The sequence below is a fragment of the Vidua chalybeata genome, chromosome 2 (assembly GCF_026979565.1).
Source record: "Vidua chalybeata isolate OUT-0048 chromosome 2, bVidCha1 merged haplotype, whole genome shotgun sequence".
In the NCBI taxonomy this organism is placed as follows: Eukaryota; Metazoa; Chordata; class Aves; order Passeriformes; family Viduidae; genus Vidua; species Vidua chalybeata.
In genome coordinates this window covers 78040033-78065852 of record NC_071531.1, presented here as the reverse complement: position 1 = coordinate 78065852, position 25820 = coordinate 78040033, and the positions used below count along the sequence as shown (strand labels likewise).

Sequence of the window (25820 nt, the reverse complement as noted above, 5' to 3'; positions counted from 1 at the left end):
CTTTCATACTGATGGGGTGTCTCCCTCCTCAGTCTATTTCTGGGTGCTGTAAATATTGCTCTCCATGTAGCACAAAAGCAACTGATTCGCAGCCTTGCAGTCTAATGACTCAAAAATGTGAGGACAGATAGAAGCCATACCCATTTCTGAAGTCACTTGCTCAGCAAAACAGTACAGGTCAATGCAGCCTTTATACCTTAGCAGTAGTCCTTGCTGCGCATGAGGGATCATCTTGTGAGAGGTGCCCTTCCCTCAGCTTGTCCCCTTCTGTGCCTTGTGAGACACAGACAGACCAGAGTTCAAACTTGCCACCTGTAGGAAGCCTTTGCCAAGAACAGAGGATAGTTTGCCAAGCTGATAGCTCTGTTGTTAACCTTTATAATTCTTTCCATTTTACATTAAAGCCCAGTTTTTGGAAGTTAGTGGTTATGTGAGAAATTCAACTTTTGTGTATTTCTTTGGAAGGTTTCTAGTGTTCAGGTTTGCAAAGAAAGGACTTCTAAATTCTGTGCTCAGAAGTTAGGAGGAAGGGGAACCCCTCTCCATAATTGCTACCTATAGGAAATTGTGATATTTTTAAGCAAATTTCATGGTAATGAAATATGAGTCATGTTGTTTTAAGATCTGGGCTGCTGATAGTGCCTCTTTTAATGTCTTTTGCATAAACCCACAGACTCTTTCACATCTGGTCATAGACCCAGTGCACAGTTTGTGTGGTTTAATAGTAGTACAACAGGTTCCCTGATACCTGCTTACATCTCAAAAGTCATGTCAGGTAGGCATTGCTTGCACCTCCACAATTAGTAATTTTCCTTCCAAGTTAAGGAAGAGCTTTGGGCCAATGTGGATGGCACATCTCACAGGTGGTAGCTTTTCCCCACTTTTCTCAATACAGTGTTCTCATCAACATTAAAAGTGAGCTCAGTACACAGCGCTCTTATTCTTCAAATAATTCTTGCTGTAAGGCTTCAGCTCAGCATCACTTGGGCTCTAAAGGTGATCCCTTCTTCACATGCTGTTCACACTTTTCGTGATAGCATTTTGAGCAATTACAGATACCTTACAGACTAATTTATCCCTCACAATCCCCCTCAGAGCCATGCAAATGTGTTTTATTATCCTTCCTTTACTGACAATGAAAGCAAGACATGGAGATTAAAGGCAATATTCTCTTTGTTTTTCTTTTTTTTTTCTTTTCTTGGAAAAGAGCCAAATTTATTTAATTCTAGCTGAAAGTGGAGGCGGAAAGTCAAGATGTGGGGACTGGTCTGGGACAAGCTCCTCCCATTCCTTGAAGTCTTTTAAGAGCAGTTTTGCCACAGCTTTTGGCGATCAGGTCTCTGAGAGGTCCTGGAGATGACAAAAAGAGGTAAGATGGAGCTTTGTGATGATAAAAATTGTCCATCAGTCTGAGTTGAAGGTTGCAGATTGTCACTGCAGAGACAGAGTTTATAAGGAGCCTGTATTTACAAGAACAGTGAGGAGGCTCTGAAAAGTGACAGGGCATCAAGTTCACTGAACTGAAGTGGACCTTGAGAGGAGGGGCTGCTGTTAAGGAATTGGGAGCAAAGACCATGAAAAGCAGGATGGTAGAAGGTTTGCTGTGATAGCAGTGAGCCCTCCCTGCTCTTGCTGCAGCTGAATTGTTCCTGGCTTGCAGAGGGAAAGGCCAGTCCATTAGGAAAGAGAAAATTGCACTGATTAAATCAAGCAGAATTTGGAATGCATTTGCAAAGACTCTAATTCCCAGTGAATAAGATATGCTATCCAAGTATGGTGGGGGCCAAAACAGGGCCTCTAACTTATATCCTAGTGGGAGTGTCAGAGTGATAGAGGTTTTGTCCCCACCCACTTAGGACAATGCATTCCTTGTGGGATCTGGATAGGATTCCCGAAGAGAATTATGAATTCTATGTTAGATGAAGAGCTCCTGTACTTAAAAAAAAACAACTGAAAAAGTGTCTGACTGGTACATGGCAGAAAGTCTGTGTTCTTGCACTTTAATTTATGCCACAAACTAGTCCTCCTCCATCCAGCTGATTGTTTCAGTAATGACTCTAAATTCTGGAAAAGGAAGTAGATGCCTCTATACATTATCTATTTAAGACTCAGTTGACCTACCACTGTCATTCCAGAAGAGCAGAGAGAAATACGTGGTTCCTCTGAACTCTGTAATTCTGTAGATTTGTTTGGGATTTAGAAAACAGGGTGATAGATGTCTTCTAAATGTAAATGACAAGATAGATAGGTGTTCCTTAACCTACCATTTTCTTTCAAAGTGCTGCTGTCTGTTCACTGTCTCTTCTTGTTTCTTGTGTTCAGACTTGAGAAATACAAACTGCTGGCATATACACCACAGACAACCCTGATCCCAGCCATGATCCCTGACTTATCAGCACTCCCAGAACTTAATGGTAACAGTGTCAAGCTCTGTTGAAAACAGACGCAAAGAGAGTCCAGCCATCATTCATGTAGCTCTGTGCCTTCACTCCATATATCCAGGAGAGTCATTAGCCCAAATGTTCTGTCCTGAGGATATTTCTTCCTCTCTTCCTGTTTTCTTCACTCTATTTAGCCTGGTATCCAATCTTTCAGTTTATATCCTGATCTAATATCTCTGATCACTGTGGACAAAAAGTGGAAAAATCCCACTCAGGCAGTGCATTTTTTTCAGTAAGTGGGGTGAGGCACTGGAACAGGTTGTCCAGATGCCCCATCTCTGGCAGTGTTCAAGGCCAGGTTGGACAGGGCTTTTAGCAACCTGGTCTAATGGGAGATGTCCCTGCCCATGGCAGGGGGTTTGGACTAGAGGTTCTTCAAAGGTCCCTTCCAACACAAATTATTTTATTATTCTAAGGTTCTATTGCAGAAATACGTTCATAGAGCAGCTCATAAGCAGAATTATGCCTTTTCTGCAAGATGAGGGCTATCACACAGATAAGGCTTAACAGTTTGTGTTCCCTCTTTTTGCTCCCACAGAATTTCTTCCTGCAGCTGCACTTTTCCCCTCACATTTTTATTTACCTTTTTCTCAACTGAGGCTCCACCACAGTGTGGGACCTCGTCACCTACCTCCTTCTGGCCTTGGCCAAACCAGTCAGTTGTGTTAACAGAATTGAGCTTCACTGATTCCCAAATTTGTGAGGTTTCTTTTGATTTGTCCTTCTGCCCCTGGACAGAGCAGCACTGCTGTTCCAGCAGCTCGAGGGTGCTGGAAGTGTTGGGAGTCCTTTGCTCTTTGTCCCTCTGCAGTTCCTTACTTTTAATTTTTTAACTGTTTGTTGCCATGTCTTCCTTTCTTTTCAGCCCTTTCTTTTCTGTTCCCTCCAGTCCTTTGGCTTCTCCTTTTGTCTGCCTTCTCTCTTTTCCATCCCTTCTTAGTTTCTGAGGGAGTGCTTTGATGGTGTTTCAGAGTTGGACTAATCCCCATCCCTAAGACACAGGGACAGAAGGGACAGTGGCCAAACCATTAAATGAAGAGCCATCTCCTGTTGTTTGTTTCACACCTGGCCTCTCCTAACTTCACCTCATGGCCCATGGTCTTGCACTGTAAGGGACAGTGGCCTAAAGAATTTGTCTGTTTGGTGTCACACAGAAACTGTAGACAGGCTTTGGGGAGCTGTTAGGCCTTGTGGGATTTAGGCTGGATAGTCAGTGTAGAACTATTCCCTTGCTGAGAGCACAAAATATGAAGCTTTGGTGGAATGCAGGAAGGGGATAAAGACAATGCTCGAATAAAAATCAGAGGTGTGGATGATACAAAGATATTTTCTTTGTCTCTGCACTCCGTTCACAGCTTCATTCTTCTCCACCTTTCTTCCCACCAAGGCCATACTGTCTGTCCAGTGCAGTGGGATGCTTCTGCTGACACAGATGGAACAACAATGATGTAGTGATGGTGGAATTTCCATTTCCTTAAACAACTCTGCATGTAAACATGCAGAGATGCTTTCTCTGCATGTTTAAATGCATAGCTCTTAAACCAAGGTACAGACTCTCTTCACATCCCTTATACATGCATATATGTCCTCTTTTTCTGAGTCAAGCTTTCAGACAGAACATTCTTGTTGCTTTGTGCTTGCTGTTCATGTCACATAGGTCATCCCAATGGATTTGTGGCTGCTGTGCATCACTGGAATAGAGCAGCCAACATGCACTGTGGAGGGAACCTGAGCAGCTGAGAGAAAGAGAATTTACTTTTACAGAATCATAGAGTCACTAAGGTGGGAAAAATCAATGAGCCCACCCATTAACCCAGAAATGCCAAGCCCAACACTAAACCACATCCACAAGAGCCACATCTACATGTCTTTTTAGCCCTTTAGATTAAAAAAAAAAAAAAAAAAATCCTAATATCCAGTCTAAACCTCCCCTGGGCCAGCTTGAGGCCATTTTCTCCTCTCACTTGCTACCTGGGAGAAGGGACTGGTCCCCACCTCACTACAACCTCCTTTCAGTTGTAGAGAGTGATAAGGTTTCCTTTATGGTATTTTTTACATGCAGTGCTCCATGTGAAATAGCTATGTAGCTGTAATGGGCCAGTCTTATGCCATTTACAGAGCTGTTTAAACAAAAGCCTGCCAACCTGAAACACTTAATTCTGTCTGCAATTAAATTTGATATCTACCTCCAGTCACTGTTGGAATCCTATGGCTTTTCCAGTGACTGCTAATGACTGATGAGCTACCCAAGATGAGCTAGCTATTCCCTGGGTCATACAACCCACACACCACGATTGATCGTGTTAACAGATTTTGGTGAGTGCACTTGAATATGCTGCCTTGAGATCTCCAAAATGCTTTTTTCAGTGGATGCTAATCCTGAGCTACCAAAAAATCCATAGGTACAGTAAAGGCAGATTATGTTCTGCAAATCATACATTGGGATCTAGCCAAGTACAAAAGAAACTAAACAAGAGCCACAGCCAGGCCTTTGAAGGTAAAACAGTGTGAAACATTTGCTTCTGTTAAAAATACTCCAACTGCTTTTTTTGTGTGTCAGTCTTCCTGCAGAATCATTTGCCTCTATAGCATTTCCCCCCCCAACTTAGGACACAAAATACACACTCTGGATGGCTGCCAAAATGGTGAGGCAGCTTCTCTTAGCTTAAAAAGGGCATCTGAGCATTATCAGTTGGATTTTGTCATGCAGTGAGGGGAATATAAGATTTTTCTGCTTCCCTAATGGCGCAGCCTCTTGCAATACTTCATACTGTGATTTCATAGCTTGTTTTCAGAAGGGGGTGGATTATGAGCTAGCCAGAAAACTAAAGCCAAGCTAGTTATCTCATACAGCTTGCAACATTGCTGAGAAGCCAGTTCCCTTGCGGCTAAGATTTTCCAAAGATACAGATTACTTGAATGCACTAACATCTCTAATTCTGAGTGGCCTCCACAAAATATCCCAGAAAGTCTGTTTCTGGAAAAACTGTGCTCGTCTTCTGTGAAATTGAACCTTTCTCAGTTGTCACAAGGTAAATTGGCAGTAACAAAAATCATAGAGACTTTAAAAACTTGGCTAAGTTATTCTTTGACCTTATAGTTATTATGCATGTTTTAAAAGACCCTGCAAATTTGTTTGAATTATTAGAATCTAGCAGCACTAATCCTGATGCCTCATCAGACCTGTCTTATTTAGATGTGGATTTAAGAAAGCAAATAAGAACCTCTTTAATATGGAAATTGGGAGCACTTGAGCAGAATTATCAATGCTGACTAGCTTATTTCCTGAGGTAAACATGAGTAGTATCTTCTCTCTTCCATTAACTTTCTAGCTTCTCAATAAAATATTCTAGAGAATTAGATTCTTCTCTGTTGCCAATTTGAACAGGAAACATTTAGTGCTGGTGAATAGTAAGTATTTTCCATATGCAAATTTGCTCATTTGCTGCCCCTTACTTCTTGTTAAGGGAAAGGGTCATTTATTCTGCTTAAAGCTTTCGTTCAGAGCTATTCAAATTAACAAGATGCTAAGTGTTTTACTGAGGAGGGTCTATAATTTCCTCAGCCGGTACAGCTGGAAAATCGACATTTATTTATTCTCTGCTCAGAAATTACTGGTACAGAGATGTACATTTGCTATGTAAAATACTTTGTTAGTTTCTCAGCATGTATAATGATTCTGGGTCAGAGGTAAGAAGGTTAATGAAATATTTAAAGTGAATTTTTGCATAGCATTTCTTTCAGCACTGCAATGGATAAACCACAAAGCTAAGAGCATGTTTATGTAAGGTATTTAATCAGGTGTTTTTATCCTATAGAATGTATAGAGGCTATTATCAAGATGTTCTTAAACCACTTGAATGAGATTAAGCTCCTTATAAATACTCTTTTAAATGCAAATTTAAAATTTGCTTCTAAGGTTGTATTGATGTAGTAATGAGCAGCAGAGCTGATGCCTCTCTGAGTTTGCTTTGATTTATACTATTTTTGGGGCCAAACTGGCAGTAGTTGCTTTTGGGCTTGAGATTTTTAGAGGAGATGCACCAGGTGTCACCCCTGTCAGTCCAAAATTCAGTGGAGCTCAAGGGCTCTGAGTATGTTGTATATATATCAAAGGCAGTATTTTTGACTAGGTCCCCTGGTCCAAGACATCCAGGCCAAGGCATTATGAAATGTTGACTTTTGTCTTCCTTGCAGAACTCTTCAAGCAATGGAATTTCTTGAATGTCACCAAAAGAAGTCAAACCCAGATGTGGACTGTTCCTGCTTGATATGCCAGGAGCGAAGCTAGCTTTCCATAGTTTCCCATGCTGCAGCGAGATAAGGATTAAAAACTGAGGTATTTGAACACTGTGAAGTTACACTCAAATAAAGCAGTGGATATATTCAAAAGGGCTCTTTGCAAATAAAAAAAAGTCACCACTTTGACACAGACAGGTTTGAAAAGAACATGCCAAGATCAAATAACAGCTGTATCCACTGGAGCTGGAACCAAAACAATCTGGTCCACTTCATTTTCTACTTCACAAACAAGGATTTTGGTTGATAAAAATGCTCTTAAGCCTTTTTAGCTGTGCGGTAGATACAAGATTGCACCAAAGTGGCTTTACAGGAGCAGGCTGTACTGGTGGAGCATGGCAACAGTTTAACTTTTTTCTAGGCAGTGAGTTTCTCACCTGCTGATCAGGTTTAGAAGCATAGAATCATAGAATGGGTGAGAAGGGACCTCTGAAGATCATCTAATTCCAACCTCCCTGCCATGAGCAGCGACATCTTCCTGCCCTTCCTTCCTTCCAGCTTCCAGCCCCATCCAGCCTGCCCTTGAAAGTTTCTAGGTATAGGGAATCTACCACTTCTCTGTGCCAGTGTCTCACCACTCTCACAGTAAATGATTTCTTCCTAATATCTAATCTAAACCTGTTCTACTTCAGAAACTCCATTTCTTCTTGTGCTGCACTACATGCCCTTGTCAAAGGTCTCTCTCAAGCTTTCTTGTAAGCCCGAAGGCTGTAAATAAGGTCTTTTTGAAGCCTTGTCTTCTCCAGGCTGAAAAACCTCTCGTCTCAGCCTTTCTTCACAGGATATGTACTCCAGCCCTCTGATCACTTTTGTGGCCCTTCTCTTGACCCGCTCCAACAGGTCCATGTCTTTCCTCCACTGATGACTCCAGGGCTGGACACAGTACTCCAGGTGTGGTCTTACCAGAGTGGAGTATAGATACAAGAACTATCCCTACAAGCCAAGCACAGTCTGAAAAAAACCTTGGGAGTTTAGATATCTGTTTTATTTCTATTCTTCATTTAGAGTCAGAAGGTGCCATCTTCAGTGAACTCATCATTAGCAGGATGAGAATGATATAGGACAAGTTTCTGACCCTGTTTCTGCTGTGGCAAAGCTGAAGTAGTTCTGACTGTTGGGATGTTTTGCCATGGGTGAGCACTTTTGGGCATTCAACTGTTTATTTAGTTCCTTCAGCAGAATCACTGATGTCAACAGCAGCCAAGCATGGCCTCAGTTGTCTGGTTACTAGATAAAGAAGACAAGATTGCAGTTTTGGGGGAGTTTGATACACACACAGCACCACTGATCTTCTCACAGTGGTGCAGTCTAGAAAGATAAACTGTCATGGTTATAACAGTACGGAAACCTAGCATCTGAGACAGAGATGGTTTAACTTGTGTATTTTTAGAGGCATCACAATCTATTTGTTTGGAATTTGTTTGATTGTTTTTATCTTTTAAAAATCTGAACGTCAGCTTTCTCCTTTTTGCAGCAGAGAATTTTTCAGCAGTTTCAGCAAACTAAATATACACCATGGGATCTTGAACAGATATGGTTTTCTTCAGGATGTGTGTCAGAAGTTGGAGTTAATGTGTAGCAACAACAGAAATAAGTGAAAATTCTACCTTAAATGGTGGAAAAATGCTTTAAAAATGGGTTAAGACCCATTTTTTGTTTACTTTATGTAAGACTTACACACATTCTCCAATCTCTTTTCCAGGATAAATGTAAACCAGACAAACTCTTTTTAAATCTTCTGCATGAAGAAACAAAGAATGCCATCAGGCTTAAAAATCTCTTCCTAGATTCTCACCTGAGAAACATCTTGCTAAAACCAAAATTTTGCCCACCGTATTTGAGAATTGTGGTCATTTGTAATTGCAAATAACCCAGCCATGCTAGCTGGGGCTCTCTATATTTTTAGCTTTATAACTGGATATGCACAACAAGTCAGTGTGTGCCTCAGCAAAATTGGATGACAGGAATTCACCAGCTTAAAAGGAGGATTGCATTACACATAAAAGGGAAAAGCCTGTTCGTTGTAAATGGTTTCATTTGTATCTCACAGCAAATTAGGTTCCTTCAAAATCTCCTCAAGGGTGTGTGGCATCATGAAGCCTTTCATCAGGGGCCCCAGACTGGGCTCTGCTTCCAACTTCTTCAGAAGAAGAACAGAACAAACATCCTTCTTCCACTGAGACGGATGTTTTCTGAAGGTAGAACAAGGTATCCTCTGTACCTCAAAGGGAGGAAGGATCACATAACACCAGGCATAAATGTGAAGTTACCAGTTTTCACAGGCTTTTTTATTATTATTACTTTTTTTAAACCAGGAAGTTTTCCCACATCCCAGTCAGAGCTATGAAGTTCTATGGGTTTCCTCTGCTTTGGATGTACTGACATTCAAATCCCAGACTCTCAAACACAGTCATTATGTGCTGGGTACCTCAGCAGAGAGAGAGTGGCTGGTAGATCATTTCACTCTCATAACAGCCCTATAACAAGTACAGAAATGGTGTATGTGGAAAATTATTTATCAGGAAGCATTTGATGTATTTTTAGGTTCTCCTTTAAAGCAATTCAGTGGCTGGAAAGCAAGGGAGAGGGGATCAAATTCCTGGCACACTGCCAGTAACGTCTCTTTAGACTTTAGCTTTGGAACCAGCCACACATGAACTTTTTCAGAGTTGTCAGCAATTCAGATCAAAATTGAAGCATCTTTCTTATGACACCATACGACCAGCAGTTACTGCCATTTTCTTCCCTTAACTCAATAGCCTGTTGTTAATCCTGTGTCAGGCATTGGAACAGGCTGTCCAGGGAAATGGTGGAATATCTGTCCCTGGAAGTATTCAAAAGGCATGTGGATGTGGCACTTAGGGACAGCATTTCATGGTGAATATGTGTTACTGGGTTAATGATGCCATGTAGCTTGGACACTACAGTTTTAGAGGTCTTTTCCAACCTAGACAATTCCATGATTCTAATCAACTGAACAAAAGTTTGTATGAACTTTGTCCTGTATTGATCACTCTCCAGAATGAAACAGCTTGGTATTCTTGTTGTAGAGTTCACCAGGAGCATCGAAAAACTATAGCAAGCGTCTTTTTTCTCTAGCAAACTGCCTAAGTTTAAATAGCTCACATTCTTCTGGACTTCTCTGTTCTTGCTTTTGCACATTTTGCCTGTGTATGCAAAATACTTAGATGTTGTTTAAAGCATTCTGGAAAATTATTTTTTTTCATTCATGTCCAAGACAGGAAAGGGCATGATCAGCTCAAAGGATTAATAAAAAGGGATTTGAAGTTATTCATCTCCTAGGGATTCACTTCCAGGCTGGGGGTTGTAATGATTTCAAGACTGACCAGTGGCACACTGAAGAATGTTTCACACTTGTATTCCCATTGACCTACATGTGAATGTCTGTCACAAACCTCAGACCACATGGTGTTTTCTATAAATCTGTGCACATTTTCAAGATAATGGACTGAAAAATGAATGGTGTGGAAATGACCTACCCTTTTATGTGTGGAGGATTTGTTTCAAAGGCAGAAGAAAGTCATTTTATAGGTCTTTGTGACTGATTTATTATCTTGATAATTAAAGTTGTTTTCTCTTTTATATCTGTCGACCTGTAAACTCAGATTTTTTAGGCTGTCAATCTCATAAACTCATGTTTACAGAATAATGAGTCTTTTTAGACATTGTAGAAACAAGGACTGCATAACCAGCAGCAATGGAAGCTTTAACATCTCTTCCATCACACTGATATTTAGTAAAGCCTTTGACACCATTTCCCACCATTCTCCTGGAGAAATGGCTTGGATGGGTGCACTGTGGGTTAAAAACTGTCTGGATGGCCCAGAGAGTGGTGGGGAATGGAGTTACATGCAGTTGGCAGCCAGTCACCAGTGGTGTTCCCCAGGGCTCAGTGTTGGGGCTAGTCCTTTTTAACATCTTTATTGATGATCTAGATAGACATGGGGATTGAGTGCACCCTCAGTCAGTTTGCAGACACCAAGTTAGGTGGTAGTGTTGATCTGCTGGAGGGCAGGAAAGCTCTGCAGAGGGATCTGGAGAGGCTGGATTGATGGGCCAAGGCCAGTTGTATGAGGTTCAATAAAACAAAGTGCTCAGTCTTGCCCTTGGGTCACAAAAACCCCAGGCAGTGCTACTGGCTTGGGGAAGAATGACTGGAAAGCTGCCCAGTGGAAAAGGACCTGGGGATGTTTGTCAGCAGCAGCTGACCCTGTACCAGAGTGTACCCGGGTGGCCAAGAAGGCCAATGACATCCTGGCCTGTATCAGCAACAGTGTGGCCAGCAGGACCAGGGCAGGGATTGTCCTCCCCTACTCAGCACTGGTGAGGCTGTACCTTGAATGAAAAGGACAGAACAGACCAAGAAACACTGATAAAGAACAGACCTTTGGCTCAGCCAGCTTCAGAAGATAATCATAAGCTTTCTGTAAGCCAATTTAAGTGCCATGCCAGAACACAGTCTAATTTTGCTGTTAAGCCCTTTTCCAGGAAATAAACTATTTCATTCAAGATGTTATTGCATTAAGCAGAAATGACTAAGGCTGAGATTCTGAGATCCAGTTCATGCTGAATATCACCTCACTTGACAGGCAGATCTTAAGTAACAAAAAAGGCATTCAAAAAGCAAGCTTTTAATTCAGTTATATTTTTAGCTAGGCCCTCCTGCTTACCTTTAGATATCTTGTTTCTTATCAGAATGAGTTAAAGCTTCATGGAGCATAAGATGAAGGAAAGCTGAGCTGCTGTGGTACATGACTTTATATACTGAGTAGGATCAAATGGGTAAGAAACTGGTGATGCTGGACAGGAAATAAGATCCCCTTCTCTTCCCAAAGCAATGCCCAAGTGTGGTAGTAAGCAGAATCTATTGAAAAAATACAAAATGCAAATGTATTCACAAATAATTTAAAGAGTTTGTTTTACTCTGACTTCTACAATCAGAATTATTCGCAAGTAGTTGGATGGCAACCAGAATTTTTTTTCACAAGAAGGCCATTTCATTGTTCTGCTTAAAAAATTTCCGTCATTCAATTAGGGAGCTGAAACAATGTCTTGGACAAAAATGACATGTTCACTGCAAAGCAAACAAAACCCAAAACAAGCTCAGTGGTTTTTTTCCATTAAAATTGCTGTCTTTCTCCAACTGGTTATCCCAGTTTAAATACTAATGGAAGCAAGGCTCAGCAGTTTCTGTCTCTGTCAAGTCAAAGAAAAATATAGCTGCAGAGAGCAAAGCTGATCTCGTCCAGGTAGCTTGTAGTGAAGAATAGATCCCTTTTGCAGTGAAGATAAAGCCTTAAGCAATCGACCACACACTATGAGTAATGGATAAGTAAAGTATGCTAAGAAATGATTCACAAATAAGCCATAGACTGAGAGTTATTAATTGATTTACTCACTGGATTCTGACACATATCACATTTTTTAAGATTTCCTAACCAAAAAAGGCATCCTATTTGTGGCAGATTTTACCCAGAACTTTAGAGTGCCTAGAAAGAACAGAATTGCTCTGAATGTTGGGTTTTTAAAATGGAAATTGAATTGAAAAACCTTCCTTTATATGAAACATGAGACCTTTACCACTTTTTTATCGTTATGACTGCAGCACTTTTCACAGAAGTAGGGTGTTAACCTCTGAGATGTGGCTATGTTCCAGCTCAGATGTTTTTCTTTCTTCCTGAATTTTCTCTGTAGTTTCAGCTGGATGACGTATTCCTCACTTCCCCTCCTTTGTGTAATCCTGGTGGCACAGAATGGGAAAGACTGCTGTGTTTCCCCTACAGAGATCGCCTGCTGCTGAAATGCAGCTAGGGAGGGATATGTCCACAATCTCCTTCCTAACACAGCTACATCTCTGGACCTGGAATGAGTTTGGTTGTTTCTTTGGCAGTCCACAACTAAAGAAAGGATGAAGAAGAACTCGGGATGATTTTATGACCCTAAAGAGCCATTCAGTAAAACCAGGAAAAAGTTCATCTTGATATTGCTAATATTTCATAGGAAATCCCTCATCCCAAGATCTTATTTTTATAACCTCTCAGAATTTCTTTGCATAGTATAAAAAGAGACACATTCTTAATTCTTTGAGGATAACTTCTAAATCTGTTTCAAAGACTTAGTGGGGCAATACCTTGGAATTTAAATGCTTCAAACTTCTGAACAAGCCAGATATGATATTTGCAGCTGAGGCCCACCTCTGCTCTGAAGAAAGCCCATTTCACCAGTGTGATTTTATTTTTAAAAGCAGTTTTCCTGGCAGGCTTCTCTGCCTTCAGCCGATTACGTAAAGTAAACTATTGACATATGCAGACCAGTTGAGGCCATTTTCTCCATTAAATTCAAACCTTGTTTTAAAAGTACAATTTTAACATGTTGTTCTTTCTGAAATATTCCACAATATGTGCTTTCACGTTTGGTTATATAACATTACATTCTTTTACAATAATAAAGCCGAGTGTATTTTGGAATTGTTCACAGACTGAAGCAGTTTAGCACATGGGACACATCCAGATGTGAAAAAGTTCTGTGGCTTGGCTAGACATGTTACTAAACCTTTTCTCAGACATCCAAATGATGCTCAGGATGAATTTAGATTTCCTTTCTGAAAGGGACCTAGCACTTTCCTAGTATGCACAGGGAGAAACATCCTATTTCTGATGCTGGGCAATTGCAGTTGAACACAAAATATATTTTACTTAATGTTAATTCAGTGATATGTTAAAACTGCTCATGAACTTCACTTAGGTACTTATATAGCCTGCTAATGGCCTTGATACAGGAGAATACACAAATAATAATGCTGTATTGAATTGAATGTCTTCAAGCTTCAGCCTAGGGGCAGAGATGACTGACAGTAATGCAACAAGAAACCCCTGTTTGGTAGGATTTCATGTATAGGCAGATTGCTATGATTTTTCCAATTCATAGGTAGGTACTTATATTTAAATCACAGGGGATCTGCTATTCTAACAGAATAAATACATTATTTTGTAAGTATGTGGGGCTTTTCTGTTCCAAGAAGCTGGTGAAGAGATGTGACATAAGAAGGGCTACTGCTATACAGCACCCTCTTGGGTGGAGATGGGCAGCCCCTGTGCTGCAATGAAACACCTCTTTTGTCTGAAGGCATTTTCATGACCCTGTGAAACTGAAGGCAATTCAGGCCAAAGCTGTGGTCTGCATTCCCAAGCAGACATTTGAGAGATACTACATAGTTCCCTCTGCCAAGGGTGTGACATCACTGACATGAGTCTTGGCACAGGGGATCCTTTGCCCAGATACCATCCATTGTCTCTGTCTGCATTATCATGTGTTGCCATCCCCACAGCAGCTATCTGATCTGCACATTCAACTGCTATAGCACACTTCTTCACCCTGGCCCTGCACTCTCGTCAGCACAAATTTAATCTTATGACCTTATAGGATAGATCCTGCAGGACTTACATATATGGATCTGGTATTGTCTCTGCACAAGGGAAAATTCTGTGGACCTCAGGGATTTCATTACAACCTCCATGTGCCACTCATTGCTCTGATCCTTCACTGTATGGGCTACTTGACACTTGTTTTATCTATGGCCTGGGGATGAGAGAGGATAAAAGTTCTCCACTAGGATCAAATAATCTGCTTCAATTGGCTTATTCCAGTCTCAGATTCTGGTCTAGATCAGTCAGGACCTGACCCATTAACTGAACAGTGTTTCTGTTAGTATGAGACAATGGGTCTATGTCAACAGTGTGCTGGTTTGGCTTTACATCACATTGAAATCAAAGCTGTCATCATGTCATCAGCCTGTAGAAACACAGTGGTGAGTTCATCCACAATAGTTATTTAAAATCTGTCTTTTTTTTTTTTTTTTTTTTTTTTTTTTTGAGCTGACTTTGATGGAAAACTCTGGGCTGACTGCCTTTGAGTTTGCTTCTTTATGTTGTTTGTTGTTCTGCTTCCTGGTTATTATTGATATCCCATCATTATCCAAATACTTTCTAACCACAGGAATTAGTGCAGCTACAAACTCTTTTTTGTTTGTTTGTTTCTTGTTTCTCCCCTTTGCTTGTAACTTATGAATATTTATTTGTAGAGGCCAAATGTCATGTCACAAAGTGTTTTCTATCCTTTCCCTGCATATAGGCACAATGCAATGATTTACCATGAGACCACTGAGTTTAAATTCATTGTCTTGCAGCATTTATTGTTTTATTTATCCAGAGAATTCTTATTTATCCATTCAAAAGATCATCCTGGCACAATTCCGTTTGTTGCAGTGGTGAGATTCTAATTCAAATGTTGAGCTTTAGCTTTCTTTATCAAAGAATTATTTTCCAAACATGCTTATCACCAAATAGCCTTCATTTGCAGCTGCAAGATATCTGGGTGGGAAATAAGAGACAACTTAGAAGTGCATGCCAGACCCGCTTTATTTGCAGATGTGCCATGTACACAGAATGCCCACCTGGTCTTTGCCAGCAGTAAAAAAGATATATAGTAATGTCTGCACTCAGTTTTGCAATGCTGAAAGCTTTCTTTTCATGGAAAAAAAAAAAAAAAGTCTGGACATTTCATGCACTTATATGGTGTTTTGTAGCCTTGTACTTTAGAGCCAAAGGAAATGTACATGTCCAAGACAGTTTGTTGGATACACAGGCAGTATTCTTGGAACTAGACTTAACTGTAATCATTAGGGAGAGAGATCACTTTGTTGCTTTCCTTATGCTAGCATAGCCAATGTGCTATGCAGTTTGAACCTCTAGCCTCCTCCTCCTCCTCCTCCAGATCAGTAAGCCTTCCATTCTGAAAGCCACAATTCCATACATGATAGATTGATGAGCAGCACTTATATACAAAAACACACAGAATTTTGTTCTTTTTGCACTTTATCCCTGAAAAGCCTCACACTCACATGTATAATAATCTACCATCTCTATTCTTGAGACTTACAGTCACTACTCCACATCTGCCTTGATGGCTGAGTCATCTCACCTAACATTAGGCATCTGTAGCATAGATGTCTACAGCTAAACCAGGCATCTGAATTGCTTTTTGTAGTCAGTGGACAGAAAAAGGTACTTGCAGGGATCAGTGTTAGTGTTTTTTTTTAATTCAAAACTGGCCTGTGTTAGATATTTAACCTAGATGAAATAGATTCTGTCCTAAAATCCATTTAGTAGATCTTTACCGTGCATAAAGGAAGTTTGGGATACTGGCCTGGATTTATACATATATGTTATAGTGGCATCCAAGCCCTGTCATTTCTGTTCATAGCAAAACCTCATATTGGTTCTAGCCTTGACTATGAAAACCTGATTTTCACTCGTTTCATCACTGTGTACTGTACATGATCTTGTCAGTCAGACCCATATGCTGGATACCAATTTTGATTTCTTTGACCTCTTTTGAATTAATTTGAATATGGTCTCAGTTGTTTAGGTTCCTCTAAGATAAAGCCCTACCTATACATCTCATCAGCAAAAATTGTATGCAAGTTTTAGGCCTTTTGCATGAGCAAGATGCAGAAATTGTCTAAACTTAAACTACTTAAGAGTATAAAACTTTACTCAGAATATGAATAACTCTTAGCTGTGAAGTTCTTATGTACAATCCATAGTCTACATGCACATCTGTATGACTTCCCCTTCTGTGTTCATCAAAACTCAGCTGTATCTCTTCACTGAGGTTAACAGCTTTTCTGTCCTCTCTTCCAATCATGCATACTGAGAGAATGACTCCTGCTTCTGCCACATATTTGCCATGTTAAAAAAAAAAAAAAGTATTCCTATTAATGATCTCTCAACCCATTCATTGTTCTAATTCAGATTCCTTCTTGCAGCTCTCCTTGGCTATGATGCCTAGAAAATTCTTGGCAATCCACGTTGTCTGGCTGGCTAATGCAGTTGCATTGCTTCCTCACTCTCCATCTAGGTCTTTCGTATTTTGTCTTGGATTTAGATTCTAAAGCTATTTGTCCATGTGTATACAGTACTGAGCTCAACTTCTGCTGAGCCACTATGGTATAGAAATATTAAAGTATTAGTAAAGAAAATAATAACAATGAGAAAAATTTTGAAAACTTAAGGGTAAATAGCATTTTGCAAAAGCTTTCCAGTGGAGATTTCCACTGTCCTATTTCATAAACTAACTCTGTGCTTCCTTTGTTAGAAAATCTTTATTCTTCTGGTTTTGATTCTTTCATACTTTTAAGTTGAAAAGCTTCAGCTAGGTTCTGAAGCCAACACTATTGCAAGCATGCAGTCCTTTGGCAAAATTCTTGTATCTTGTTTTTGTCTGTAAAATACCATGCTTTAGAATAAAAGATCACCATCATTTTGCTCAAGTAAGGCTGAAATTTTTTTTTACCAAGGGATACCATTCTACTTAACTAGATGGAATGTTTGAAAATAGGTGTTTAAACACCTCATAAGGAATTCAGAACAGAAAGAAAACCTCCACTGATTCTGTGGAGTAGCTGACAAGAGCTATCCTAGCCTGGAATCCACAGAGAGCAATTACAGCTGTGATTACAGTCTTGGGAGATAAATATCCTTCTTTGAAAATGTTCTTCTAGACCTCCTATCCTTCCCTCAAACAGCCCTCTCCTTTGAAACGAAGGTGTCATTTACAGAGATACAGTTTCTTCAGGTCTTCTGCTTTGTGTGGTGTCTCATTTCTATGTTATCTCCAGTGACATCTTGGTCAGGTGATAACAGGTGGAAGAATTAAACTACTGCATGTCAATAATTAATAATAATACAAATATATCTGAGACATAAAAATTATGAATTAATTGAACTTGTTTTTCCAAAATGTATGAAAGCTAGTCACTATCAGGACAAAAAAACAGTTTTTGGGGACCTATCTCATGTACCTGTCACCATTAAGCACTTATTTATGCCTTATTAAAACATTTGGCCACAAAGACTGGCTGAAGAGAGCTGCCCAGGATAGAATATAGATGGCTATAGGTGTTTCATCAGGAATAAAAGTCTGTGCAAAGCTCTGTCTCAGTGGAATCAGTCATCAGTCCTTCTGAAATCTGCTAAGCTTTCTGAGGCACCTCAACATCTTTGCCTTATCTTGTATATCCTTTTCCTCTGGATAAATGTTTTCTGCTCTGTGCTAAACATGCCTTATGTGCTGGGAAATGCTGTTGATCTGGTATGGTGCCTGAAAGGTTTTGCAGATGGGCAGGAATGTTTTGTTCTGATAAAGAAAGGTCTGCAGATGCAAGAATATCAATTCTCAAGAAAAAGGGAGGAGAGTATCTGGTGCGATGTAAATAACCCCCCTTTTCTCACGGACAAGGGAAATGTTTAGTAGTGCTCAACACCACCAGCTCTACCCATTATTTTGTCTGTGAGGAGCACCTGATCTTCACCTTGGTGATTTATCATCCACATGAGTAACTTTTACAAGAGGCAGTGAACTTATCTGATGTTAAGACATTTGATTGCAGAGATTGTTACTGCTTCAAGTCTGTTGATCCTGACATTTTGGCAACATCTGTACATGACTTTCTCTATTACAGCTCCAGGACTGTCACTTCCCTTCTCTTCACCAAGGTCTTGATTTGATACAGTGTCTGTGCAACACTGTGAAATTTGTCACCTTTATGTAACACAGCAGTGTTCCAAAAGGCAAATATTTTTGAATTTATACTTGAAACTTCAGGCTTTATTTAATAGGATCCACTTGTGTACAGGGGTCTGTACACATCAGGTATGAAAGTGGCCTGAGAGACACTAAAGACTGTAATATTGAGCCCTCAGTTAACCTTTTCTATTTTTTTCTTTTACAATTTTAAGAATAGTCTTGGATTGCACTGCATCCATTTACAACACTCGTAGCCAGGCGCATAGGACCAAAACCAGGATATCCTAAATTAAATGTCTAAACTAGAGTGGATAGATGGTGCTGCCTCCTCCACTGACTGCACATGGACCCCAAGGGGATTAACTGAGACAGTCATCTCTGCTATGGACATGGGGCACTGGGGGCAATCTAACTTGCCTGAAAATACCTGAAAGCACTCAAGTAACTGTGTTCCAGCACAGAAGTATGCATGATGACAGTTGCTGTAGGACAATTGCCTCTTTGTACTGCCAATGAATATAGTTTGTCCCCATAACTCAAGCAGCCTGAGCAGTCAAACAGATAGGTGAAGTTTCACAGCGGTTCTACATGTGCAATATTTGTTTCTTTCTTCATCCCTGAAACCCTAAGGAATACGGGTACTAGTTGTTGAACTAGAGTGTATATGTGTTCGGATTACATCTTTACATCATCACATACTATTTTGTCCCACAGAAGAGGGTACAAGATGTTTTCACAGGGGGAAGAAATTAGGACAACCTTCCATCAAGCATCTGCTTAGCTTTTCAGCCTATATACATAATTTTTTTGCATAGGACATATAGGGAAATGTAATAGTAATTTGCCTGTGAATCCTGTTCATGGTGCAGCTGGGGAATGAGTGGAATGGTAAAGGATGAGAAGACAGTGCAGAGAAATAAGTTTATTTTTTAGCATCAGTTTCCTCCTGAAAATATGCTGGAAAATGCAGAGAGTGGGAGAAAAAATGAGTTTATCAGCACAGATTAAGGAAGAAAGTTACAGGAATGTAGAATTAATGGTAGCATGACTGAAAAACTGTATAGTCACTGTAGAGATTTGAAAGAGTTTAAGATTCAATGAAACACCAATAAAACTATATAGCACATTTGAATGCTCATCCAGTGTTTTAGTATTGAGAAGACAGGGGAAGTAAAGTTTATTTTATGTCTGGAAAATTCAGTACTGGTCTCTGAAAAGGAACATCAGCAGTATGTTCTTCATTTAACTTTCACTGCTCTCTTAGGTGTAAAACAGCCCAGTGGTTGCTCTAGTGGAAGATCCTGGCTGGATTTAGATGAAGCTCTTCTAGCTCACAGTCTCCCTCCTGAATGTCTGTATCGTGCAGATGAGCACAGTGTAGAACATCCTTTAGGAAGTGCTGATTCATACTGGCAAATCCACATAGCAGAGATGTTCCTAGTCTTGTCCACTGTAATCTTTCTGGAGCAGATGCCCTGCATGCAGAAAGCAGAAGTAAAAAAATATTCTCTGCCAGAGCCAGCTGGTGGTGGAAGAAGTGGCCACTGCTGCCTGTGTCATACATCTCTCCACCAAAATGAGTATTCTTTCTTGTCTTTTAAAATACCAACTCCATGGGTTTCTCTTGACGAAGCAGTGGGAATACATTTCTGACTCACTTAGGTGAAAAAGGGACAACTTGGCTTAAAAAGTTTAAATAATTCCTTTCCACAATCTAGATCACTTTGCCAGAGGGATGGCTTTGGAAGTGCCTATATAAACAACTGATCTGGCAGATATGGAGGGTCAGGAATACATGAAAGAGAGGCAACAAAGAAAATTTGGGAGTGATAACTTCTTCCAGTGTCACAGCTCAATCTAGAGGAAGGTATCAGCTCACAGACTGAAACCATGCCACCCAGAAAGGGCTGATGTACTACAGCCAATAGTGAAACCATGCTTCGGTGTCTGGGATACTGGTTAAGCTACAATTCAAAATGGAATGACATGCTAGAAAGATGATATCAATATGACAAACCTTTAGACATCTTTTGAAAAGGAAATTTATGTCTCAGCCTTACATTATAGTACTCTAAATCCATCTAAATAAAATGAATCAGGAAGAATCAGGAGACAGAAAGTTGGACTTGAATGAGCCTTTGAATAGTTAAGCTATCCAAGAGAAGTAAAATACCATCAGAGGCCAGAGATGAGAGAAATCAGTAATTACTCCACCCATGTTCATCACAGCCAAGAGTTAACACGGAGTAGCCAAAAGTTTGGAGTAAAAGCTGCAACACTCAGCATGGCAATACCAAATGGCCAGCGACACTCCAGTCCTGGCAGCTTGGTGTCCTACAGCATTTTCCCTGAAATCATGTGTTATATAGACCTGGCAGTGATGGTGAGGACAGTGTTGCCTTTTCTGTCACAAATGCCAGAAGCAATGCTACCCCCAGATCTGTTCTAGGGAGAAGGATTAAATGAGAGAACAAATGCTCTTGTTACTTACCATGACTCTTCCAAAGGAAGAGCATAATAAAACACACTTTAAAAAAAATTCTACCAAAACTAAACTCTCACTTATGTAATAAGAAAAACAACTTGTATTATTTTCTGTAAAATTTTCATCTGGGGGCTACTCATATTATATTCTTTGTTTGAAGTGCTGACCATGGATATATTTATGAATGTTCATTTCTGATCTGGAAAGAAGTGAGAAGCAGGAAGGCAAAACCTGCAGACTAGTCAGTATTATTTCAGGAAGGAAAGACCTGGAGACAGAGCAGAGAGTTTTTGAAGAATATTCTGAAATAATGTGCTCAGCTTGGCCACTGGGTCTAATAAAGGATATAGTTAAAAGAAAAAGGCTGAGAGATGGGCAGTAAGACTCACATAAGAATGGAAAACCATGAGTATTAATGGAAAAATACTAAAATTTAATTTTAGTAGCTGGACAACAAGGGGAGACTATGATGAATTGCATGAAATGAACACTTAAAAGAGGCACATTGGGATTCTTCCATTCATGTGCTTTTCACAAGAAGCCATTCATAGAAAGAATAGCAGTGAACATGAAAGGCAGGAGGGAAATGTTATTTCAAATACTGTACAACCCCCCACATTACAAGGTACTAGAGTGAGAGATTAGCTGTTCTTAAAAGAGAATTTTTTATTTTTTAATTAGTATTTTCTGTATATTCTCATGAAAAAATGGAAACATTCTCATTTAAAGGAATAGCGATGAAACTGTGGTATGTAAGAGATATAAACTCTAAAATTCCATGGCATGAATGCAGCCAAACTGTAAGTGAAATTGAAACAAGGTAAGTTACTCTATTTTGATTGTTTGTGGTAGCTGCTGGCATTCCAACATCTATCTAAAAAATAAAGCCATGCCAATATGAGCTATAATAATTCCTGGGATTAGATTAGAAAACAGAGATATGCAAATAATTTTTTCCTGAACACCTTTTGAGACTTCTCCTTCTGGAAAATGTGACACCAGCTTTTGGTAAGGAATTTATTACTTTACAAATTGCAATGAATCAGAATTACAGTGAATATGAAATGAACATACACAAGGGGAGGACAGATGATCATAACCAGCAGTCTGATGGCCAGTGCCTGCTTAGCTGCTGTGTGAATCTATGTATGAGCATGAGTATCGTTAAAATACTACTTTTTCTTTAAATGTTTCCCTGGGCAAAACAAAACAAAGGCTAGACTAAGTGATCATCATTGTAACAACTCTTAAACAAAGACAATGCAGTGTTTCTTTTCTTTTCCAGTATTTAAACATCTTGTTGTTGAGCTAAGAGTAAAATAATGCTGTTCTGAAGAAGCCTCTACATTATCCTGATGTGCAGCAGCTGAAGATTTAATCAAGGTTGCTGACTGGGACCTTCTCCCTAAACCGCCAGTCTCCTGTAAGGTATTTAACACAGTCACTGCATTCCAGTGAGTATCTTCAGGGAGCTTGAAAATAAGCTGATCTCCAGCTTTCTTTGTGGTCTGTAGTCCAAGATGTAGGCAGGGCTCATTGCAATGACAATTTGAAAATGCACACCTAATAATACCTCTCCCATGTGTCTGTATTGTTTTGAAACTTGACTTTTTATATAAAATGGTCTGCTTTAAGGTGCTTTTAGGTCTACAGATGAATTGTGAGGATGGTGTTAACGGTGGCATTTTGCTATGAGGTCAGAGAAACTTTGGGCTGTGACTCATGAGCACAGGCAGATGAAAAATGGCTGTAGGAGCTGACACCTATAACATGAACATAGATTTCAATGTCCTCCATTGCACTGACATTGGAATTTGTCCAGTCTCTTAATGAGCTGGTTCTGGGCACCAAAGTGCCAGGAAACTACTTCAGTGAAATAAGTGAAAGTTTTCTGTGCATTTATTGCCTTGGAGTGGGGTCCTCGAGAGTCATATAAACATGAGAGCTGGTACTAGGAACAGGATGGGAAGGTAGAGGCTAATCAGGTTGGTTTAAATTGTCACCTAATTGTGACCAAAGGTGGGCAACCACACCTGCAGATGGAGATCCTTTGCTGTGCTCAGTGGTGTTTGCTGCTGCTTCCAGACTCCTCCTCCCAACACAAGGTGCTGCTGCCCAACATCTGCTTGCAAAGCTGCCCTCTTGGGTCACAGTGAGCCAGGAGATTTCCCATTAATTAAGAAACCAAACTATTTGTGCTTGAAACGGGCTGGGAGACAGGTCTGACAGAGGAAAGATACAGGCAGCTCCAAACAGGGCAAGAGGTGTGATGGGCTGGGCACACAGGATACTGGCAGCAAATGTGGTCATGGCTGTTTACCATAGGTATGCTGGTTTCTACACTTAGAAAGCTATGTTTTGTCTTAAAAAAAAAAAAAAAATAGACACCCCCTCCCCAAACAAAACAAAACAATTCCCATAAAAACCAAAGATAAATTAGGAGGTGGCTTGATAACAAAACCTATTCTTACAGGGAAGAAATACCAGGTGCCACTTAATGTGACTAGCGGCTGGGGCCAGGCACATTTCACAGGAGAAATAAGGCACAATTGTTCAACTGTGAGAGTGATTAACCAGTGGAACAGACTACCATGGGAAGCAGCAGATTTTCCATTTCTTCAAGTCTTCAGCTCAGGACTGGATGCCTTTGTGGAAAATACTTTTAATAAACATGAGATTTTGGGCTCAACACTAGCTAATTCAGTAAAACTCAGTTCTGCTTATTAAACGGGAGGTCAAGCTGGATCATATAATACCCTTTCTGCTCTTAAAAATCAATGAAGTGTAAATGAAACAGCTATTGAACTCCATTATGGAACTGGTTAGGGAACACATTCCTATGCTTTCCTTCTCAGTGGCAGTGTTTTGGCTGGAATATTGCAGGCTCTGGTGTCCAGGACAGCATCTTGCTCCTGCTTAACCCTCCTCTGAGGTCAGCCTGTCTCTGTCTGAAGCCCTTCAGCTATGATTATCTCCAATTTGATTATCTCCAGTTCTTTGTGTCTAGTTCAAGTTATGTTACATAAAAGCAGAAGTACAATATTATGAGAAAAAGAAGCATGCTTAGTATCACATGAAAGGTAAATAGAAAGAAGTTAATTTAGTTAGATACAACAGATGCTACATGTGAATAAAGTCTGAGTAACAATTTTTTTCATGCAGTCTTAAATCTGCAATTTTCTCAGCAACTCATCTCAAAAGTCCTGAAAAATGCTGGGGGTTTTTTATTCCTGAAAGTAATAAAACAATACTTAAAAGTGAACTTTTCCTCAATAAGGCCCAAAGTCTATTAGTGAGGAAATCATCATTATTATTTGCTTCAGATTTATAGACAGAAATGAAAAAAAGTGAGTTGTTCATAGGTACTCAGAAACTAGTGAGGGTGATCCTGCTATCTGTATCTCAGACAAGTGTCCGACAAGATTAGGAGTATACATATCTGTATTTTATTGCAAGAAACCAAATATATTTTCCTAAAGGATTTTTCTGTGGCTGTCCTGATAATAGTCCTGAAAGAAGTGGGCTAAAGAATGCTCTTACTCATAGTTGGATCTGATAATTTCTGTCAAACACAGTTGCATGACATAACGTATAGCTAAAGCTGTAGGCATTTCTGGTACCCTCTGGAGTGACATTTCCAACCATTTAACATGTTCTTTAGATGCAGTTAAGATGGTCAGAGTCAATCCATAGCTGGCAGTGTGGGTAATATGCATCCCAATAGCAAATGAGAGATACAACAGGTGGGAGAGGAGTAGATGCAAAGTGCCTGGTGCTCAGCCTGAAATTCAGCACACAACTGCACAGCTGCTCTGCATGCACAGAGCTGGTGCCTATGTGCCACCCACATATTTACAAGGAATCATGATTAGGAACAGTTAGCTTGTACAGACTTGGACAGTCTGTGCACTTAAAAGCAAGCCTTCAGTCTGAGGATGAACTAAAATTACTGTTTTATAATACTACAACATGGTTATCACCCATTAAAGAGTAACAGCATATAGGCATGCACAGGCCATGGTACACAGAAAGGAACTTGAAGGCTTCAGAGTTTTCATAGTAACTTTTTTTCCTACCAGCCATCTTTAAAAACCCCTTTCCTGCAATAAGCCAACATGCACACTGTGGAAATATTACCTCTTCAGTTTCTCAAAGATTATCAGAAATACGTAGCTACCCTGAGCCCAAATCTTACCTTGGCACTAAGGGTGAAGGAAACAGGCCAGCAAGACTTTTCCCTGATTCTGCTGCAATGTAATCTGTTAGACTATTTTGTTCTCTACTAATCCCTGTTAATTCTGTGCTTCCTCCTTGTCTGCCCTGCATCTGGAATATGCCTGTATAGAAGGGAATTCAAGAGGCCATTACATAGGATCAGTTATGCTAAACTATTCATAACTGACATTTCTCTAACCTTAAAGCTTCCATATACTATCCTTCACAACAACCTATTCCTAATAATTATCTATTACTAAATTTTCCCTATACATAAACTGAATCTTCTTTACTGCAATTAAAGCCCATTGCTTCTTCTCCTGTAGAAAAGAATTTATTTCTTCAATGACCTTTCCCTTTTTTCATTTCTGTTATCACCTCTCTTCTCAGTTTTCTCTTATTAAGGGTTAGAAGTTCCAGTTTGTTCTGTTTTTCCATTGCAGGTCATGGTTTCAAACCTATCATCATTCCTGCTGGTTCTTCTCTGGACACTTTCCAACAGAGCCAAATTATTCTTGAAGCATAGTTCCTGGAACTGGATATACAGATAAGACCTTAGGTACAGTAGTTGACATTATTCATGCCTTTATGTTATAATCCCCTCAGCCTCCTTCTTGAGGCATGGTCTTTACTTTTATGTTGTCTGTTCCGTGCTTGTGCAGTTGCACATTTCTGCCCAAGTGCATTATCTCAAATTTGTCTCCATTAAAAAGCTCTTTTCAGACCCTTCTTTAAGTATGTCAAGAGTGTATGGAATTCTAATCCTATACCCC

The 25820-nt window shown here is 39.9% G+C and overlaps 1 long non-coding RNA gene across 2 annotated transcripts in view; it reads left to right on the top strand.

Moving 5' to 3' along the window:
* LOC128784039 (uncharacterized) overlaps nucleotides 1-25820 on the top strand; it is a 46452-nt gene that overhangs the window by 12778 nt on the left and 7854 nt on the right. The window contains exons 2-5 of one of the 2 annotated variants that reach the window (XR_008429343.1): nucleotides 1208-1369; nucleotides 6639-6780; nucleotides 22118-22260; nucleotides 25491-25606. This is a non-coding gene — a long non-coding RNA (uncharacterized LOC128784039). Of the gene's footprint in view, nucleotides 1-1207; nucleotides 1370-6638; nucleotides 6781-22117; nucleotides 22287-25490; nucleotides 25607-25820 lie in introns of both variants that reach the window. The other variant, XR_008429342.1, reaches the window with a different exon arrangement.